The sequence below is a fragment of the Acomys minous genome, assembly GCF_964271855.1.
Source record: "Acomys minous genome assembly, chromosome: 18".
NCBI classification, from domain to species: Eukaryota; Metazoa; Chordata; class Mammalia; order Rodentia; family Muridae; genus Acomys; species Acomys minous.
The window spans coordinates 47,991,060-48,001,328 of NC_140501.1; the positions used below are offsets into that span (position 1 = coordinate 47,991,060).

The 10,269-nt window shown below is 41.5% G+C and overlaps 1 long non-coding RNA gene across 1 annotated transcript; it reads left to right on the plus strand.

Moving 5' to 3' along the window:
• Positions 1 to 1,381: 1,381 nt before the first annotated feature.
• Positions 1,382 to 10,269, plus strand: LOC311589662. Its single transcript, XR_014776605.1, has 4 exons — positions 1,382 to 1,460; positions 4,610 to 4,696; positions 4,826 to 4,872; positions 9,453 to 10,269. It is a non-coding gene; the product is annotated as an uncharacterized lncRNA (long non-coding RNA).

The window sequence follows — 10,269 nt, forward strand, 5'->3', positions numbered from 1 at the left end:
GATGCCCCCAATACCATCTTCAACTCTGTTCTTTTAGCATTCCAGGGCGGAAACCACAGAGGAGGCTGGAAGAAAGGGAAGGGCATCCTACACTCTTACAGACTAGCAAAAGCCTTTTCTTACCTGCAGGTCCACAATCCCACTAAGCCCGAAGCTGCACATGGAGCAGCTGAGATTCATAGCCTCCCTGGGAGGCTGCAGATGGCTCATTCTTTCATTCTTCCCATTTCTTAAACATACAGCACATGAATTTTTTAAAGTAAAATTGATTTAAATTGATTCTATTTAAATTTTCTTTTATTTTAAAGTTCTCACAATGCCTCTTAGGAGATCGGCAGCCTCCATGTATATTCAAAAACAGTCAGAATCCTGCATTAAACTCACATAGGGCTTCTGGTAGATTATTTTCTGGGCATTTCAATTCTAACCCTCAGCATCGTGTCCACTCCAACTTTTCTGTGAACTTTACGAAAGGAAAAGGTGTCCCAAACCACAGTCACTTCATGACCTGAACAGCCAGAGGCTGACATTTTTTTAAACCTACCTGATATTCCCCTTACACTCCATACATAGAAGTCATTTGTACCAATATGTGTCTGTCCACAGTCCCTAAATAGAAAGCAAGTTCCTTTTTAACCCAGCTACATTCCAGCTGTCTGATTCCATTAATCGATTTTTCTGATTTTTTTCCTTGAGGAAAATCAAAATAGGATCTATCCAGAGATACAACAATGACATTAAGGCTGCCATATAGTGAGTCACACCATCTTCCCTGTGTGTGGCTACTACGCTGGGCCACGGTCATGACTAAGTTCTTCACTGGCCTACGAAGGCTAAATATGTGGAAAAATTCGAATGATCATTTCAAAATTCCTCATGTATCTTACCATACCCAATACCACCCCTCACATCTTCATATTCTTGTGGCTTTACAGATGTTACTTTGACTCCACAACTTTTCTCACTCCCTGTGTCACAGTCCTCCTTAAAAGGTTACACAGCATGTTACCTCAAGCGTTGTCTTATAGCAAACTTCATCTCCTGGCCTTAATTGTTACTCATAAATAAAGTTATTTTTTAATTCAATGGTATTGAATTTTGTATATTAATGCAAATCTTGGTCATGTCAAATACTAGTCTAATTTTATCACAAGAATATATATCCTAGGTCTAATAGATAGATATGAGTCTATAAATATATAAGGTAAAACAGTTAAATAAGGTCTTCAAAAGCTTCAGAGACCTACAAAATATGGAATTTAAAGATGTTTTTAAAATTCTAAAGATTCTTTGACAACAAACAAGACAAGTTAACTCCTAGCAACACCCAGCCTGCCTCAAAGATGATGAGCATCAAAGAATCTCCTTATAGAGTTGGCTTCAAATATGAGAAACCAGCCACTGGGCAAAATGTCCTTGTTTCTGCCACAGACAGAATTCTGCCTAAAAAAAAAAGGCAAGTTTAAATGCAGGCAGAGTCAAGGGCCAATCTCTGCCAAGGCTTGGTAAGCAAGTCCTTAATAGTTCCTGCCTTGCAAATATATCTGTCAGATATATTGGGCCAGAAGGCTGAAGATGATGCTCCAATATTATGGAGATTGTTGGGTGACTGTTCAGGTAGTAAACTGTCTCAGCCATTTTTTTTTTTTCATTTTGGAAGCTGCTAACCTGCACTTCTGGTTCACTCAGATATTTAAGTTTTATTCCTTCCCAAATCTCTGAAGGAGTAGAAAACCAGATAGTTTAGTCTTTCAATTAAGCTCAGTAGGTTAGAGGTTAAGATGTTTTTAGATCAAGATGTTTTAAGTTAATAGAGATTAGATATGATAGATATTGATCTTCATTTAGAAATTTAGACCCAACAAGATAGGAAAGATGTTTACTTCAAGTTTGCCAAATACAAATAACCAAAGTACTATGAATGTACTATCTATATAATTCCTGATTGTCTCATGGCTTTTCCTACTGTATGTAGTTTATTTCATTCATGTGTAATAATATAAGTGTATATGCTGAAAAAGAAACATAATAAAAATTATTTTAAAATAGTTAAAGTGACAAAAATAAAAAAGGAAGTACACTTTGAACTGTACATTCCACCATCCCTTTCACACTATAATATATATATAAATTCTCAGTAAAGCAATGAATTGAAAGAACAGAGAAAGGGTAGCACTTTAGTCAATGCAAAGATCATGTTGCCCATTACTACTATTATCTCATATTGAACTGTGTATCTTAACTGGATTGTAAAACCTTCATTCCATGGCTCAAAGAGTAAATTTGTTCCAAGTACCTTGTAAGGCCTCTGCAGCACTGCAGTGCCCCCTGCAGCCAGTCTATGCTCTACTCCATCACAGGGGCCTCGTGAATTCTTGGTGATTCTGTGTCTCAGAGTCTGAGCACTGCCTGAGCTGTGTGCACTGGCTTCACCTCTTCACACCTTCTGTGATGACCTTATCCAACTTTCCTATCTGGCTGTTGCTTTTGAGGATTTTGTTCTTTTTTTTCAGCAAAGGAAGAATCAAAAATCAATAATGTGAAAAACAAAACAAAACGCCAAAAACACAATAAAGGAAAAGACAAAGCAGACTATTGGAGTGCCAGAAGCTTAAACTAGAATACAGTGGTTTAATGCTCCTGAAGACCAGACTATTGCTTCCTATCAGATTTCCCCTTGAATGAGCAATTGTGAAGCCAGCTTGTCCAGGGGAGTAAGTTTTCATGCCACCAGATGAGCAAACATCATCAATTTTAATGTGTGATGGAAACAAACGCCATGGAGATCCTTTTTCCTATGCCCCACATAGACAGCATGCAGTGGAAAATAGCATCCACATCTTGTTAAGTAGTCCAGAAAAACCATTAAATTAGAAGTAACAAAGGAAGGTCCAGCATTAGGTGGGGGATTATCCTCTAGGCTCACTGAACCTGACTGCTGTTCTCTTAGTCAGAGAAAATGCTGGGTCATGTAATATGGAGCACCAAGGAAAAGACAAGAAGAGAGATCCCCACCCCTTTGGACACCGGGGAAAGAAGAGTCACTAAATCTACAATGCTACCAGCTGGAAGATGGTTCGTGGAAGCACAAGGCAACAACTGAGGACAACTGCTCTGATGGACCTTGTACTCAGCATCCAGCCACAACTTCTTCTAAACTTCAAGTAGCACCTTAAAGAGAGTTTGCTTTAGGAGCTTTCCAGTGATGACCTGTGATCATAAGCATGAAGCATCCTGAGCAGAGGGATGCAGACAAGCAGTGGACCTGTTCCACACCCCCCAAAACTGTATGTGGCATTCTATAGTCATTAATAATTTTTATAGAACAGACACATGTTTTCTTTGCAACAGCCATGGCCTTAGGTCTGCGGCCTTCTGTGCTCATCTGGTTAATCAGTAGGCATCAAATAAATATTTATACAATTCACTGAGTGATGTCCTATGACAACTGAAAAGGCAGCTGCTTATCTATTTTTTGTAGCTTATTACCCACTATAATAATATTGAGAGCAACTACGAGTTAGTAGATATCAACAGAGTGGCTCTGTCAGAGTCCTGTGTGAGATAGATGCTATTCAATATTGATAATCAAGTAGGTGTCCCCTGTATTTCCTCAAATAATTTACTATCCTTTCATGTAGGGAAAAGATGCTTTTCTGATAGGAAGGGCTTGAATCTGGAAGCTGAGCCCCAAGATCTGCGTTTGTTATTAGCATCAGCTCCCAAGGACCCACCTCAATATCTGAACAACCCTTGGGAGTGTAGACAGCCTCTGTATCAACATTTGCTGTCTTGTGTAGGGGGAGCAGTGAGATGTTTAGAGCCTCAGAGAGCTGCATGATGAGGGAATGCACTTGGCCTCTCAGAATTAAACTCAGTAAAATCCATACACAATGGAAATGATTAGGCAAGCATGGGCGTAAATGCAGAGACTATCTGTAATTGTGTGAGTGAAGTGTTTAGGAGTGCCCAAAAACTCCAGTCAGGGTGATCCACGAGTGATTTCAGACGGAAAAAAAAAATCAGAGTGAGATTGTAGTTTGTTACAGGAAAACGTAATCGGTCATATTGTGCCGTTCTAGGATACAGACCACATCAATGGCTACCCTGTTGAGCTGAGGTGCATACCCATCTGTCTGATGGGCAGAGCCTGACTGCGGGCAGAGACGCACTGGGCTCTGGAAGCCAATAAACATTTGAGCCATACATTTATTTCCTCTGGTACTGGTTCTGGGTTCATCACATGTCATTTACTCAGGGAAACTGCGGTGATCATTTTTTTTTCCTTTTATTTTCCCATGCTCCTTGCTTGTGGAAGGAGAATGGGCAAGAGCAGCTGGAGCAACTTGAGACCTATCCAATGTGTGCTAATGCTGTTTCTCCATTCGCCCCTTGAGGCCCTTGTAAATGTGAGACAGTTGCCCAGGTTCAGTTAACAGGGCAGGGCCGATGGACACACAGTTCTGTCGTCTGGTCCTTAGAAAAGCCAGGATGTGTTGGAGCAAATGGCAACCAGACCCTGAGGCCAGTGTTTGACAGACCATACTCCCAATGAAAGCCACGTGTTGAAGCAGTCTCTTTTTTTCTTTCTTTTTTTTTTCCCCCAGAGAGGAGGCACTCGAGCATATAATCCCCATATGTTTGACAGTGGCTGGCTACATTATCACCTTCCATCAAGCTCAAGGTCACATAGCAGGTAAGATTCTGGCTTTGTCCAACCAACCCCAAAGCTCTCTTGCTACAGACAGATCTGGTCCAGGCATGCCCACCCTGTATCCATGAGCTGTGTATGTGTATGATTTTTTTTCTCTGTTCTTGTTGTCAGGTTCAAAAGCAGCTCAGGAAACATGGCCAAATGTGGTATCTATTAATGTAAGTGTCTGCTATAAGGGCTCAGAGGGGATCTCAAAGACTGAAGCAACACTCATAGACCCTGTATGGCTCTGAACTGGGTCCTCTGCATAGACATTATGGTTGTGTTGTTGGGTGTTGTTGCTGGACTCCAACCAGCTGGAGGCTTCCAAGACAAGAGCCTCTGACTCTTTTACCTGCTCTCGAGACCCTTTTCTTTCTTCTGGGTTGCATTGTTCAGCCTTGACGTGAGGGTTGCACCTAGTCTTATTATAACTTGTTATGCCATGTTTGTTTCACCTCCCTGGAAGGCCTGCTCTTTTTTTTTTTTTTTTTTTTGAAAGGAAAGGGAGAATGAATGGATCTCGGGGGAAGGTGAAGTGGTGTGGGGTATGGGGAGAGAGGAGGGAGAGGAAACTGCAGAGGGGAAACTGTAGAGGAATATAACGTGTGGAATAAGAAATAAGAATTTAAAAATGTCTGCTAGCCTCCAGACTTACTCAGTAATTGTGGCTCCTTTCACCCTGCCCCCCCCCACCCCCAACCCTAAACTTCACGAGCCCATGGGCTTCTCTTCCTCCAACTTTTTATTCCTGTGTAATCCTGCCATTTCAGCCACGAGTGCTCTTGGCTCCTTGTTTTGTAGCTCTCTCTTGATCCTCCTCTCTCGCCACCCCTCCCCTAACTTCCCCATTATGGCTTGGTTTGGTCTGCTGGTCATGTTTAGTCTACTCCTTTCTCTCCCTGCTCTGGACACTTCCAGATGCTTCTCTCTCTGCTCTCCCTCATATCAACGATAATAACCTTCCCCTCAACCATACCTTGGAGCTGCCATGTCCTCATTTTATGCAGTTGTTCGCAATGCTGTTGCCTACTCTAAGAGCATAGAAACTATAGATGAAAAAAATTCATGTCACAACATCAAATGGTTGCACACACTTTTGATTCCCAAATATCCCTAAGCCCAGCCAAGGGCTTCCCTTCAATCCATGAAAAGATACTGACTAGAGGGAGGTGAGGAGGCAGAACGTCTCAGCCACTTGCCTTTTGTAAATACATATCCAAAGGGATCTTGTCTCACAAATCAAAACTTAAGGATACTTCTGAGATATTCCTTCTGCCTTATGTTGCGTATTTCTTCTCCTGCTCAACCTCTCGTCATCCTTCTGGGCCTCCCGGGTTCACTCCTAAGACCTTTGGCTTTCAAGTACTCTTGCTAAGATTGGGAGAAATGGATGTAGTGACTATGTAAGTGTTCTCTGAAGTGAGTCCCAGGCAAACAGCATCCATTGTCACCCACAGGCCTTGAGTCCCATAGGTAGAGGAGAGAAGAGAAGCAGGTCCCTTGGCCATGGGAGGGAATTGTTATGAGGAGGCAGCAGCCACTGGCTTCCAGGTATTTAAAGATGATCTGGGGGATGGATTTGTGCTTATCCTTTCTGGCAGACCTTCCACAGCCACGACTGAGGAATACCCACAAGGGATCACGCAGAGAGATAAAACCATGACAACAAGACACACTGCCCCACAATTTCTTGAGCTTTATTTCTAGATAGCTAGGCACTCAGGACTACACCTTGGGCTTTCCTAAGGCTATTTCATAAATGGTCTGTAAGTGCAGCAGAGGTCTGGGATTTCACGTGTGGGTTAGACTCAGATTCTAGGCTGGACCTTGAGCCTGGTCATTTTAGTCATGTGTAACTTCACCTTAAACGGCTCTCTTTACAGAACAGGGTTCTTGTTCCTCTCTTGATCGTGTCCCCTAAATCCCCAAGGCCCATCTGTTCTCCCATCTCAATAAACTCCTTAGACTCTCACCTCTCACCCACTCCATCTTAGGCAGTTTGCCTTAAAAAAAAAAAGCCACCATACTTCCTTAACTTCCTTATTTATAAAACCACAGCAGATCCCAAATCCAACCAGCATCACTCCCAAAACCCTTTTTTTTTCTTGTTCTCCTTGGCCTTATATCACTCTGCTGTCTCTTAAAGCACCCACACTCAACCTGCTAAAAAAGCTTCCCTGTGATTTATTTATTTATTTGTGGGAAATAAGATTCCAATTACCACATATCCATACAGCAGAATGCTATGTAGCCATTTAAAATAATGGGGTAGAGACAAACTTAATGAGGCAGAAAAATGTTCACAACAATACATTCTGGGGGTGACAAAATTGCGTGTAGAGGTTTTCATTTTTTATGAAAAATACTCACATTTTTATATAAAAAGAGACGTGTATTGCAGCCAACATTGTTGAGATTATATGAATGTATATGTTCACGGTGGTCATCTGGCTTCTGCGCAGTGAGATGATTGCAAATGAGACATTCTTATTTGTGCTTTTCTGTGATTTCCAACTTGATTTACAATGAGGAAATGTTCCTTTTGTAACAAGGAAAAAAACAATCATGAACATTTTTTTTAAAGAAAACCTTGAGCTATCACCCAAATGCCTTTTGTACAACCTGTGGCCCATACTCCTGCTGTGGCCTTTCTGTATTTATCCACGTTGGCATATACCACTGTTATTCTCAGCAAATGAGCCAACTGAAATAAGACTCAATTTGTTTGAATGCACTGCAGTTCTCGATCGTCCAAAAAATAAAAAATAAAAATCATCAGCCCAGACAGAGGAAAGGAAATGGACGTTGTTATCTCCAGGCTGACCTGAGCACAGGTAGGGGCTGCCAGTGGTCAAAAGGCCAAGTGTAACTAGATTCTTCTTTGCTTTGTCTTGGAAAGCACAGTGCTGTGTCTAACTGCACATTATTTTGTCCCTGGACTGACAACTTGGGCTGGCGTTTCATCTCCGCCACTCACTGTGACTATTGACTTTCTGAGCCTTGGTTTCCCACCTGGAGATTGACAATAATGACAGCATCTGCTTAGCCTATGGTTTAGAAGACTAAATGCCTAAATATAATCAAATGCTTAGATCACCACTTTGGCAAGTACCTAACAAATGGGCGCCATTTTTAACCCCTCAACAATCTTAGTTCTTTATAGTACTGGCACTGTCAGCTAGTTTTAATTATTTATGTGTGATTTTCAATAAGGATCACGGAAATAGGTTCCAAAGGCTTGCAGAGGACTGAGATGGGACTGGCAGAGGTAGCCTATGTGGTTCTGTTGCTTCTGTCGCTTCTATCATGGACATGTTGACGGACACAGGCACAAGCCTGAGCAGCTTAGGCTTCTCTGAGAGGTACATATTTAAAAGACCAACCACGCTACCACTCTCAGCTTTGGTTCCAGTTGCCTTCTTGAGATCCAGAAAGACATTTCCTTAATTTCACTGTTTTGTTTTTTTTTAAACATGTATTGATTGACTGGTTCCAGTAGTCCCTGAGAACAAGGGCATGTTCTAAGAGTGATGATAAAATTCTGAGGAAAATCAGAAATTCTGGTTTTCTGGCCCATTGACTAAGGAACAACCACTTTCCACTCCAACCTGCAAGGTGATGGATGTGTGTGTGAATCCCCTCCGACATGGGCTCTGTGTAGTTCTCTGGGCTACACTGTAGTAGCTCCAGTTCTCAGGCACTCTTCTCTCTTAGGGCATCCCATAATTTCGAGGGCACTCCACTTAACTCTGAACTAGCTGCTCCTTACGTTTAACCTAAACACCTACACTGTAGGCTTCAGTGTATTAATTGTCCCACTTCTAACCCTTAAAGTAAACACAAAACCTAAACAGTTTCCCACCTGGTGGGATTTCAAATATCCATAGCCAGGGACTGTGCATCTTCTCAAGATATGTGCCCCAAACTTTCCAAACAGTTTCTTATATGTAATGGTTTATTTATTTCATTATCCTAGTTTCTTCCCTTGGCATGGGTCTTGCACAGCATGATTGACCCAGCACATTGGGCACCAATGATCAGATAATTGGTATGACAAGATGATTACTTCTGCCACTGTAGACGCTGCACTCTCATTCATGTAGCCAGTGGCCCACTTGCTTCTGAATGACTGTCATCAATCTGCTCTCCACAAGGCCTTAGACTATCCACACATGTATTTACTTCACAAGTTCTATTTGTACATAATAATGGTCTCATCTATGGATGTGAGATTGTTCTTCGGAACCCACCGTAGCACATTGCATTCTCTATGGATGCAAAATCATTTTCCTGAACCTGCTGGAGCGTATTACATTCTCTTTGGTTAAATTTTATCACTTCATTCATTCCATTGTTTCAGAATGTTGAAAACTTTTAAGGACATGATTCTGTCATCCAGAATATATGCTAACCATCCTCGATTTATGTCATCCACATATTTAATGGCTTTGACTTCTATTTTCATAGGAACCATTAGAAAAAAAATTTGGCTAGCTGTGAGCTTAAATTAGAACATTGGGCTGTTCAGAAAGTTGCCTCCCATTCATCATCTATCAAAATCTTCATTAAACTTTATCTGCATGGAAACTCTTTTTATCTTTTGTTAGTACTGCTTAGTGTGTGGTGTGTATGATCTGGCATATATCATAATATGCTGTTTTTGCTTCGTTCTGTTTCAGAATGCCCTCTTGAAATCCAGAAAGACATTTTCTTAATTTCACTTTGTTTTTAACATTTACTTATTGATTGGTTTCAGGGAGGCATGCTGTAGAGGTCATAGGAGCACTCACTGGAGTCGATGCTCTCCTCCGATCATGTAGATTCTGAGGAACTACACTCAGGTTTTCAGCTTTGTTAGCAACCTCTCTTACTCAGTGAGGCAGGTCACAGATCCAGAAACATGTCTTATTAACCTACCAACCTAAAATCCTTATGAGGAAGGAAGAGGAGGAGGGAGGGAGGACAAGAATGAGATAGAAACAGAGTTAGAGAGACACATTGACAGAGAGAGAAGAAAGGAAGGAAGGAAGGAAGGAAGGAAGGAAGGAAGGAAGAAGAATAAGGAGGATAGAAGGAAGGAAAAGAAAAAAGAAGAGATGAAGAAAGGAGAAATCAAAGAAAGAAGCAAGGGAGGGAAGAAGGTGGAGAGAGAAAGAGAAAAAAGTAAGTTTGGAATCCCTGAATTCTTCAAACGTAAGAAACACCTGAGGAATGCAAGCAGGGCAACCAAGAGGTGCAATGTCTGGGTCCACGAGGCTTCATTATGCTTAGAGAAACCAGAGTTGGTGCCATCATTTGTTTATAATGAATTCAACTGTAAAGGTCTAGGGAAGTAAATATATAACAGAAAAAAAAAGACTGGGAAATAAATGTTACCTTCAGATTGGGATCACTTTGTAACTATATCCCAAAAGCACGGAGTACAGAGGTGAATACTAACTGGTAAAATTAATTGGGACATCTCTGAGGGACCAGCTTGGCTCCATGCTCCCTGGAGTTGGCTGAGGCTTCACCTGCAACCGGGTCACAGTTTAACTGTTTCCTTTAGCCCAGTCCTGCTTCTCTCACATCTA